Source organism: Penaeus monodon, unplaced genomic scaffold, assembly GCF_015228065.2.
Source record: "Penaeus monodon isolate SGIC_2016 unplaced genomic scaffold, NSTDA_Pmon_1 PmonScaffold_5252, whole genome shotgun sequence".
Classification (NCBI taxonomy): Eukaryota; Metazoa; Arthropoda; class Malacostraca; order Decapoda; family Penaeidae; genus Penaeus; species Penaeus monodon.
Genome location: NW_023660166.1, coordinates 1 through 10,098, shown reverse-complemented (window position 1 = coordinate 10,098; position 10,098 = coordinate 1). Strand labels below are relative to the sequence as shown.

The following is a 10,098-nucleotide window of genomic DNA, read 5'->3' as shown; positions in this document are numbered from 1 at the left end:
CCCAAACGGTGAAATAATGCCCCAAATTCAATTTTGACAATATGGGAAACATATTGTGGAGTAACCCCCCCCCCCCCAAAACACATGATATTAAAGGATTTCTGAGAAAATGGGGAAATTTTCTAGGGTCTTCCTTTACCTCCCCATGGATCGGGGTATTTCAGTACCCCAATGGTTTATTACAGTACTGCCCCTTTGGAGCAATTAAAATGGGAAAATTTTTGAAAAAAGTTGATAATTTTAAAATCAAAAATTTTGATCCCCCCTGAATTTTGGGGTGGGTGAAAGACCTTCCCACTCCATGAGACATTTTAAGCCTCCAACCAAAAATTCAAGTGCATAAATGAAGTTTAAATTAAATAAAGGATTTTTTAAATAGGGAAAAAGAAATCCCCTCCAAAACGAAAAACTCAAACACGCGTATTAAATCAGAGAACCAAACCTAGATCACCCGATCCACTAAAAGAAACGTCAAACCCTTTATTTTTGCATGTTGCAATTTAGGTTAACATTGAACATTTGACAAATTTACGATTTTTATTACTTTGCCCGGGTTGGCCCGGTTTATTAGTATTCCATAATATTTTGTAATTTTCTAAATTTAAAACTGTTTAAACATTTTATGTCTACTTCCCCGGGGACCAAAGGGGATATATATTCGTGTCCGTGAAGCACGATTCCGACTCATCCAGGGGCTTTTGCGGGGTTTCTGGCACCCAAAAAAATAAAATTTCATGAAGAAAAAAAGGGGTTTTCAGAACTCCAAAAAGGGGCGGAATTAATAACTGCAATAGTAATAAAACAATAACAAATGGTTTGTGAAAAATGGGGATTACTGATAACAATGGCCCTCAAGAGTAGACAAAACATTTAACCCGAAATTTTTGGGTTTTAAACACTCAAGTCAGTTTTTTGGATTTTTAAATCCACGATGCAGAAAACCCACAAACCCTTTTTAAATAAGAGTTTTTCCCCTTTTCCGGGGTTGTCAAAAGTTTTAAGAACAATTCTTGGGATTTATGTTCAACATCAAACTTCGTGATCCTTCCCAATCAACATCGGGAAAACCCAGTCAGAACGGTCCCCCAAATCTCTCAAACCAAAAACCTTTTAAAAACCGCCCTTCCCCCCCCCAGAGGATTACACTAACAGTCCTCATCGTGGTTGAACAATTTTTTTCCCAGAATCTCGGCGAGAACCCCGGGAATCGCCCCTTTTGAAGTGACCTAAAAAAGTATGATCATGCTTTCATAATTACATTCATTCACACACTACATTTTACTGAGGTCCCTTTTTTAATACCAAAAAAGGGTTTTTTAGTTTTGTTTTGGTTTATGTAAAAAATGAGAAAAACGGGACGTAGTTTTCCCCCCTTTTTAAAAAAAATTACATAAACCTTTTTAAAACCCATTTGGGTCAAATTTTATACAGTAAAGTATTTGTGGGGGAAATTAAGATACACTATAAATAGTTTAAAAAAAAGGGCCGCCCTACAAATAACCCTGACACAAGGGGCTAAACAAAAATATAGAATACGAAGCCCTTATTATAATTTGGGCTTAAATTCCCCCTGTACTCAAAGGGAAAATTTATTTGCACATTTCGAGGGTTAAATACAAGAAAAATCTAAAACGAGAATTTAAAAAAGGGGGTTTGTTTTATCTTAAAAACCCTTTTTTCGATGATTGATGATTTAAAGGGAAAAAATATTTCCCCGTATAAGCGATCTTTCAAAATTTTTTTTGTTAAGTTTAGTTTGTTCAAACTACCTGGCTTATATATTTGGTTAACCCTAAATATATAAAAAATTTAATTTTATGCGTGCCCAACCCCATTAAGTAAAATAATTTGGGGCTTATTTTAAAAATTTCGGGTTTTTTTGCCCCCTTTTACAAAATGCCCCTTACCGGGAAACCTCAGTCTACCTTGTTGGGCAACGGTTTTCCATTTTTTGTAACTCTTTTTTTCCCTTAAACCATAAAAACTTTCGCCTTTTTTAAAGATTTCCCTGGAGGGGAACAACCCCAATGAGTCTTACTCAATTTTTTTATAGCCCCCTTTGGTGGGTTCAAACTCAAAATTGAACATAAAAATATAATGATTTTTAAAAAAAAAATATTTTTTTTATAGTTTAAGGAGGGAAAGTCTTGAAAAATATTTAATATTTTTTGGGTTTTTAATTATTTTTTTAGGCTTTTTAACCCTTCCATCCTCGGCTTTAAAAAATGAAAATTTTTTTTTCCCCTTTATATTTAAAATTTTACATCCCTTTCCCCTCAAAAAAAAGCCAACAATTTTGGGGTTCGACGGTAAATCACCCAAAAATTACATAAATTTTACAAAATTTTTTTATCTAAGATTACACTTTTATCCTAATTTTATTTAATTTTGGGGGTGAAAAAGGGTTTTCTTTATATAAAAAAATAAAATAAAGTGTAACATTTGCCCATGGCTTCCCAAAAATTTATTATTTTGCGATGTGGACGCGCGCGCCGTGCGTTTTGTATGTGTTTCCCCGTGCGTTGCCCCGCGTGCGTGGTATGTTTTGCCTGTGCCTGTGGTGTGCGGTGGTATGTGTACATACAATAAAAAACGTAGTGGTCTACCTACTATATTTACATTTTTGAAAACTACTTGAGATAAAATCCCCCCCAAAAATATTTGTGTGTGAACATACACAAATTTATTAATCAAAAATATGATAATGATAAACATAATCCACCCCGAGAAAAAGGTTTATCCTTTAGTTAAAAGCCCTAGGAAAAAATGACAACCAAAAATGATAAACTATGTCCATTTCTATATAGCGGGAATGCCCCTAAAGGGAAAAGTAATTTTTTAAAAAAACTGTTATTTTTTTGTTTAGAAATTTTTGATGAAAAAAAAATCCTTAAGGGGAAGAAAAAAAATGCCCCCAAATTTGATTAATATTTCCCAAAAGTTTTACTAATGAAGCCCAGTCTCATAAAGTAAACAACATTTAACTCAAAGTCCCCCAGGAAAAAACGGGGCCCTTTTTATTTGTTATTTTTATTTTTTGTGTTTGTTATTATTTTATTTCTACGCCAGTGGGTCTTTCGGGAATGTGGAAAACATGTGTTAACAAAAGAAAGGAAAAAGGGGAAAAAATGACGCCGGGTGGGAGCGGAGGGAAAAGCAAGGGGGACGGAAAATGGGGCTCCCCCCCTGGAAGACCCCGGGTGTGCCCCCCTTTTGGGCCCCGAATAATTTGTGTTGGCCCTGGGTTTATAACCCGTATCCCTGCAGGTTTTGCATGCAGGGTTTTTTTTTTTTTCCCCCGTAATTGGGGCCTATAGAAAAATGGTAAGGGTAAAAACTTGTGAAATAAAGGAAAAGGGCTGTCATTTTGTTGGGGGTTTCTTTCTGCCCTGCCTCGCCACTGGCGTTTCCTCTCCGGTGTTCCCCGGGCGCCTGGGTGTTCGGTGCCCTTGGAGCCCGTTCAGGTTCAAGACCCTGTTATAACACCCCCGTTTTTGCCCCAGCCGCTTTGTGTTGGGGGGCAAAAGAGGGCGAGGCGACCGGGGTAACAAATGGGGTCAGGAGTGGGATTTTGATATTTGATCAAATGACGCCCCCCGAAATTTTTCATGTCGTCCAAAGATTTGGGGGCCAGCCATGAAACGAGAGGGGGGCCCATGACTGAGGCCCGGCACGAAAAGGGGGTGAAAACCGAGCCAGGAAAGGGCCCGACACTTTCCTGCGGGCCGGTATGAGGGAGGGAAATGGCCACAAAGGGCCCGAAGAAACGGCACAGAGGGCACGCGAGCAGGCCCCCACCATCCTTTGTTCCCAGATGCCCGGCCAAAGGAAAGGCCCCGAGGAACAGTTCTGCCCAAATTTTTGAGGGCCCCACAGAGCCCAAACTGAATTGTGAAAAATGGAAAAATCAGAGTACACCGACCCGGGCCCGCCCAAAAGCGTGAAGAATGAAAATGATGGAAAGGAAGGTGCAGGGCCCCCCCTAAAGGCGGGGGTTCAGGGCCTGAGGGGGAGGGAAGTGAAGGAGGAAAAAGGGGGCGTCACGAGGTAAAATAACGTGCAAGCAAAAAGAAGGCAAAACGAGGTTTTGGCCCAAAAGATGCCAGGTGTCAGGTTTTCCGGGGTTTTTGCCCGGGGTCCCCTGGGGAGGAAAAACCCCCGGGCCCCGCAGCGTCGTGTCGGAGCCGTGGTCGCCCCCAGGGAATTTTGGGGGGGCCCCCCTCGGAACCGCCCCTTGGATTTTAGGGGGCGGGAAACTTTGGACCCGGTCAAAACCCCCCTCGTTGCCTCCCCCCACCCCCTTCCCCCCCCCCCGGGCGTGTTTTGTTCAGGAAAGCGTTTCCCCCCCGCAGCCCCTTCCGGCCCCCAGACAATTTTGTGGAAAGGGAAGCTAGTTGAAAGGGACGAGGGGAAAAGGGGGTCCCCGGGAGGCAAAATGGCCCCCCCCAATTTTGAAATAGGGTCTGCCCCCGGGCTGGGGGGCCCGGAAGAGAAGGCCCCCAAAAGCTGGGGAACAGCGTAAGGGGCCCCCCGGGGGAAGGTTGGGGGGGGGATCGCCAGCATCCCCCAAATGCCCAAAATTTAAAACCCGCTGGCCCGGGGGCTTTTAAAAAGCCGTTTCGGGGCACCACCACCAGGCCGAAAGGAAAATCCGGGCCCCCCTTGAAGAAACGGAATCGTGAGCATGGGGAACACGGGGGTCCCCGCTGGCCAGGATTTGGGAAAGGGGCTGGTAAAGGAAAGGGCGTACCCCGCGGGCCCCGGAAAAAATGATTTGTGGCCCGGGCCCCCGATTTCTTTTGGTTGACGCTTTAGGACCAAACCCCTGGGAAATCTAAATTGAGGAGGCACACCCTGGGACTTTCAGGGGGCGTGGGAAGGCCTTTTGGGGTCGAGGCCTTCCCCGAAGGAAACCCGTGGCCCCAGGGCCCAAACTGCTCAGCCCCGCCGTGACCTCCGGGGCCCGAAGGCCAAAGGGAGAAAGGTTTGATTGAGGAAGGTGAGCCCTAGCATTTCCAAAGGGTTGTGTTGGGGGGGTGCAGTGGGGGAAGGGCAAAAGGGGCGTTTGCAGTGTCAGAGGGGGAGGAAAAAAAGTCCCTTCAACTGGACGGATTTGATGCCTTCCCGCCCGGGGCTGAAGGACTGTGGAGGTATGGGCACCATCCGAGTGCATGTCCCAAGGCTAAGGAAAGTGGTTTCAGGGGGGAAAACTTTGGACCCGGCTGGGGAAGGGGGCCGAAACCCAGCCCCCCTTTATCCCTTTTTCCCCGGGGGGGCCCCGACTTGGGTAAGCGCCGGCCCCAAACCGCACCCCATGCAGGTGGAGGGCCCCCAATAAAATGGGAAAACCCCCGGCCCCCTGACAGGGACACTGGGGCTGAGAAGCCCCCGTGGGGGCCCCCGATATGTTGGCCCCTATGCCGAAATTCCAGACGCACCCAGGACTGTGTGTGTCACGGGGCAAATTTTGTGCAGCCCAAAGGGGCCCAGTGGAAAGGGTTTGTATTGGCCCTGGCAGCAGGTTTCCCGCGGTGGGGGGGGGTGGGATGTGGCCGATCTGGGGCGAGACTGCTTGCTGGGGCCTTGAACACCTAAGCAGAGTAAAGGGGTGGTTGGTCGACCTTGGTGGAAAACGGGTGAGAGTGCACGGTGAAAGATTGCCCCCTTTTCTTCCCGAGGTTGGCCTGTGCCCGAGGGAGTTATGGGTGAGCGACTGCCCCCTTCCCCCAGGGGCAGAGTCATAAACCGGTGTCGACTTCAAGAGTGAAAGCCCCGGGGGTAGAGGGCCTCGGGAGCCCCCTCCAAAAAACCCGCAGCTGGCCCCGAGGCGTAAGCGTTGGGTTTGGGGCCTTGTTTGGACCAGGGGAGGGGGGTTAGTTTTCAGTTTTTGTTTGCTAAAATCTTGATAAGGACCTGAAAGGGGCCCCGCTGGTGCCCAAAACGGGGGACTTGTGAGGAAAAAAAAGGGGGGAGCGTCCCGAAGAGTCGTCGGGTGAGCGAAGGGGGTTGGTTTGGGGTGGGGCCCTTGCCGACCCCCCGAGGACTTTGGGGCACCGGCTGTGGCGTACCAGGGCCAAAGGGAAACCTATCCCGGGGCCATGGTGAAAAAAAAAGATGAGGGTTTGCCCCAAAATAGCGGGCCCCATTTAGGACGGGCAGACGCCCGACCGAGATGGGGAAAGAGCATTTGGCGGTGGAAGGGGGGGATGCAGCCCGGGCGTTTAATGGTGACCAGAGCCCGGTCCTTTGGGGGGGCCCGAAGATATCCCTTGGGTGCCACTGCCAAACTACCGCCCCCACTCCTCCTCCAGAGGGGGACTCAAGAGAGAGCGGGGAAAAAAGCCGCGCCCCGGATGAAAGATTTTTTTTTGGTTTTTGAGAATGATTTTTTAAAATTTAAAATTTTCTGTAGTTGTTTCAGGTTTTTAGGTATGTCAGAGCAGACGGGTTTGTCCCGCCCTTTATAAGGGGGGGGTAGTGCTAAGCCTGGGGTCTTTCCCGGAAAACTGGCCCCCAAAAAATGTGTTTAAAATGAAAAAGGGAACCGGGCCCAAAAATGACCCCAGCTGGGTGTTGGGGGGCGGGGAGCCCAAACCAAAAGACGGGGTTGGGGGGCTTTTCCTGTGAAGAACCCCGTTGTGTGCCCCTTTTGGACCTGAAAATTTAAAATTTGTGTTTGCCCTGTTAAAGCAGTAACGTGCAAAATTGACATTTTCTTTTTTGGGGGTTTTCCCCCCGTATTGTGCCTATAGAAAAGTGTACGGGTAAAAAATTTTTGAAATAAAAAGGGAAAAACTGTCATTTTGTTTTACTCGTGCCCCTGCCTCGCCACTTGGCGTTTCCTCTCCTTGGGGGTTTGGACGCTGTGGTGTTCGGGGGGCCCCTTGGCGCTGTTCAGTGTTCCACACCTGGCGATAAACCGCCCCTCTGCCTAGCCGCCTTGTGTTGGTTTGGCCCGAGAGACGAGGGGGGTCGGCCGGGAACATTATTTTTTATTTTTTATTTTTGCCCCCTGTAAGTGTTAGGGCCCCAAAGGATTTTATTAAAAGACCTTGCGGCCCCCACCTGATTTCAAACCTTTTTCTTGGGGAATTTTTCGGGGAAAAAGGGTTTTTTTTTACTAATTGCTATGAATATCGATGGGGTTAGTTTTTTGTATAGAAATTTTTATTAGTTACTTTATCTTTTGGTACGAAAAAATATAAAAAATTTTTTTTGAAAAAAAGGGAAAAGGGTAAAAAGACAGATAGGTAGTACTTGCAATTTAATATTGTTGGGCTTGTAACAAGTGAGCCTTCTATGGAAAAAAATAAAAATAATAATATAAAATTTTAAAAAAAATAAAGTAAATCACAGTGGAAAGGGGATTTACTCCATGCAAAAGCCCATCGGTTTTTGGGTTAAATAAAGTAACATTAAAATTTTTCCAAAACATATAAAAGATACTTACACCCCAAAAATCAAATTCTTTTCACTACCCAAAATTTTTTTCGGGATTGTATATATAAATGGGGTATTTCTGTTTTGTACACCTCCCCTGGTTCGAATATTTGTAAAACAATATCGGAATAAAAAAACAATACATTTAGCAAAGTTGCAAATTAAAATTTCCAGCCCTAAATAAGAATCGTCAGGCAAATTTTTATTCTTTGGGGGAAGTTAAAAAAAAGCCCCTGGGAAAAACAAACTGAAAAATTTTAAAAGAGGGTTTTACCATTCATTTAAATTTTGACTTATACAGGTGGGGTTTTCCCAAAAATTTCTTCGCAAAAACGAAAAAGCAATAAGGGGGTTAAACGCGAAGTGGTTGGGTTGCCAAAATATTTCCAGGACGTAACAGAGGGGGTACAGAATTTTCAGGGATCTACAAAATTTCCCGTAGTAATATAATATTCACAATAATAAAAAGACGTGGCATGCATAATAATTCAAGTGAAAAAGAAGTAAGGTATCAGTAGAATAGTTTGTTAGTAGCAAGTATCAGGTCTATATTTATATTACGAAAAATAGTTGTTTTTTAAGAAATTTTATGTAAACTTTTAATACCAAATATAGTGAAAATTGTTTCTACTTTTTGTTCAAGTTTCTTCTATAAGTGGCCCAAGCTCTCGTTTTGTAATTAGTTTTTTTTTTCCTTGTTAGGAGTTTACTATACTTCCAGACTGGGTTTGAATCCTCCTCTGAGATCGGTAACCGAGTAAACGGCATCAAATCTCTAAAGCACAACACTTGACACCTTCCCGTCAGAGGTTACACTAACAGTCCTCATGTGGCGAATATATTCCGAGAATCTCGGCGAAAAAACCCGGCAATCGACTAATAGTGGTCTAAAAAAGTATGATAGGGTTTTTGGGTTTCGATGTTCATTCACAGATATTTTTTTACAACAACTTCGTTTACTACACCGGATTTTCCGCGTATGTTGGTACATGTATGATGATATGGGGTTAGTTTGCCCATTCAAAATTAAAAAAAAAAAGCCAAGGGGGGTGCAATAAAAAACCAATCTCTAGAAAATATTTTCTTGTAATTTCCCAACGAAATTTTGGTGCATAAATATATAACACCCCTAGATGTTTTTGTTTTGAACCCCAAAGTTTCATGAATCTTAAAAAAATCGATTTTGATTGTTTATGATAGTAAGGGGATTATATGGGGTTTTTAAATTTTTCAAGTGTTATATCAATTAATTTAAAATCTCCCCTGACAATTATATTTGGTTAATTTGAAAAATCATGATTACACCCTTTGTTTTAAATGTGCAACCTTTTAAGATAAATATCTATTTTCTCACGTAAACCTTTTTTGTCTTATATTTACGTTTAGATCCCAGCCTACCTTTGTGGTTACTGGGTGACCATTTATACCTAACTCTGGTTTCCCTTCAAAAACCATAAATCTTTTTGCCCCTTTCTAAAGGGGTTTGTGGAGGGGAACAACTTGTGTTTTATTCAATTTTTTTCTATAGCCCCCTTTGGGGGTTCATTAAAATATAGTAAGACTATTACATTTTTATTAAAAGTATATGTTTAAGGGGATTTAGTTTCAAAAACCGTTAGAATGCCCATTTCCCTTTTTAAGTAGACCCAAGAATTCATACACTTTCATTTCATCTAAAACCCAATCTTGAAGTTTTAGGAAGTGTTAACAAATTTTATTTCTGAAGGGAAAATAAATATTCTTAACAAAAAGTTTCGCCCAAATTGATACGCAAAAAAGCAACTAAATGATCAAAACAATTACTAAAGGAAAAAACAAAAGTTTTCTTATTATATGGGTTATATAAAAAAAATAATAAAATAATAAAAAATAAAAAATAATAAAATAGTTGTCAATGTTTTCGATATTTTATTTTTTTTTTCCCAAATGGTATCTCCCAAAGTTCAGTAAAATGGTAGCTAATTAAAGGGTTACAAAATCGTATGTCCGGGATGTAAAAAATAATTTTCGAGAATAAAAAAATAGCCACCGACGTTTTTTCTATTTAGTTGGTTTAAAATATATTTAATGGGATATATCAAACCTAAGCATTTTAAAAGAGCTAAGCCATTTTTGAATTTTCTCGCCAACACTAAGAGAGCTAGTTTAATTAAAACTTTTTTATAACGATATGTAAAAGGGGATAGCGGATATTGTATAACGAAAAAAAAAGGGGGGTGGGATATTTGTAAACGATAGTAAAAGGGGGATAGCGGAACCAGTCCCCAAACAAAAATTGCGCACCGAGTTAACCACATTTTGGGTTAATCGCAAGGGTCAGCGCCCAAAGGAGTGCAATGGGGGAGCCTCGCCTTGGGAAAAAACCGCCTTTAGATCACGGGATCCCTGTGCCAGGTAAATATGCTAAACAACCCACCCGCCGCCCCCGCTCCCCACTTTTGAGAACCCACCGCTCTATAACACTAATACAAAAATCAAATTGAACTTTTTTTTGCGAAGATTCCTAGTGAACTACATTATGTTCATATTTTTAAACTGTAGGGAAAAAAGATGCAATGATCCCAACCAATTTCCCAAAAAATTTTTAAATTTTTTCCTTTTTTAAAAGAAAAAGTAATTTTTAAGGGGCCCCCTTTTTTTTTTTTTTTTTTTTTTTTT

At 42.6% G+C, this 10,098-nt stretch overlaps 3 non-coding genes across 3 annotated transcripts; 2 read left to right on the top strand and 1 right to left on the bottom strand.

Moving 5' to 3' along the window:
* The first annotated feature begins 1,954 nt into the window (after positions 1 to 1,954).
* On the top strand, positions 1,955 to 2,070 carry LOC119571135. The gene has a single exon (XR_005228522.1). It is a non-coding gene; the product is annotated as a U5 spliceosomal RNA (small nuclear RNA).
* A 6,798-nt stretch (positions 2,071 to 8,868) lies between these two features.
* LOC119571136 lies at positions 8,869 to 8,985 on the top strand. The gene has a single exon (XR_005228523.1). It is a non-coding gene; the product is annotated as a U5 spliceosomal RNA (small nuclear RNA).
* Positions 8,986 to 9,681: 696 nt separating this feature from the next.
* On the bottom strand, positions 9,682 to 9,842 carry LOC119571133. Its single transcript, XR_005228520.1, has one exon. It is a non-coding gene; the product is annotated as a U1 spliceosomal RNA (small nuclear RNA).
* Positions 9,843 to 10,098: the final 256 nt, after the last annotated feature.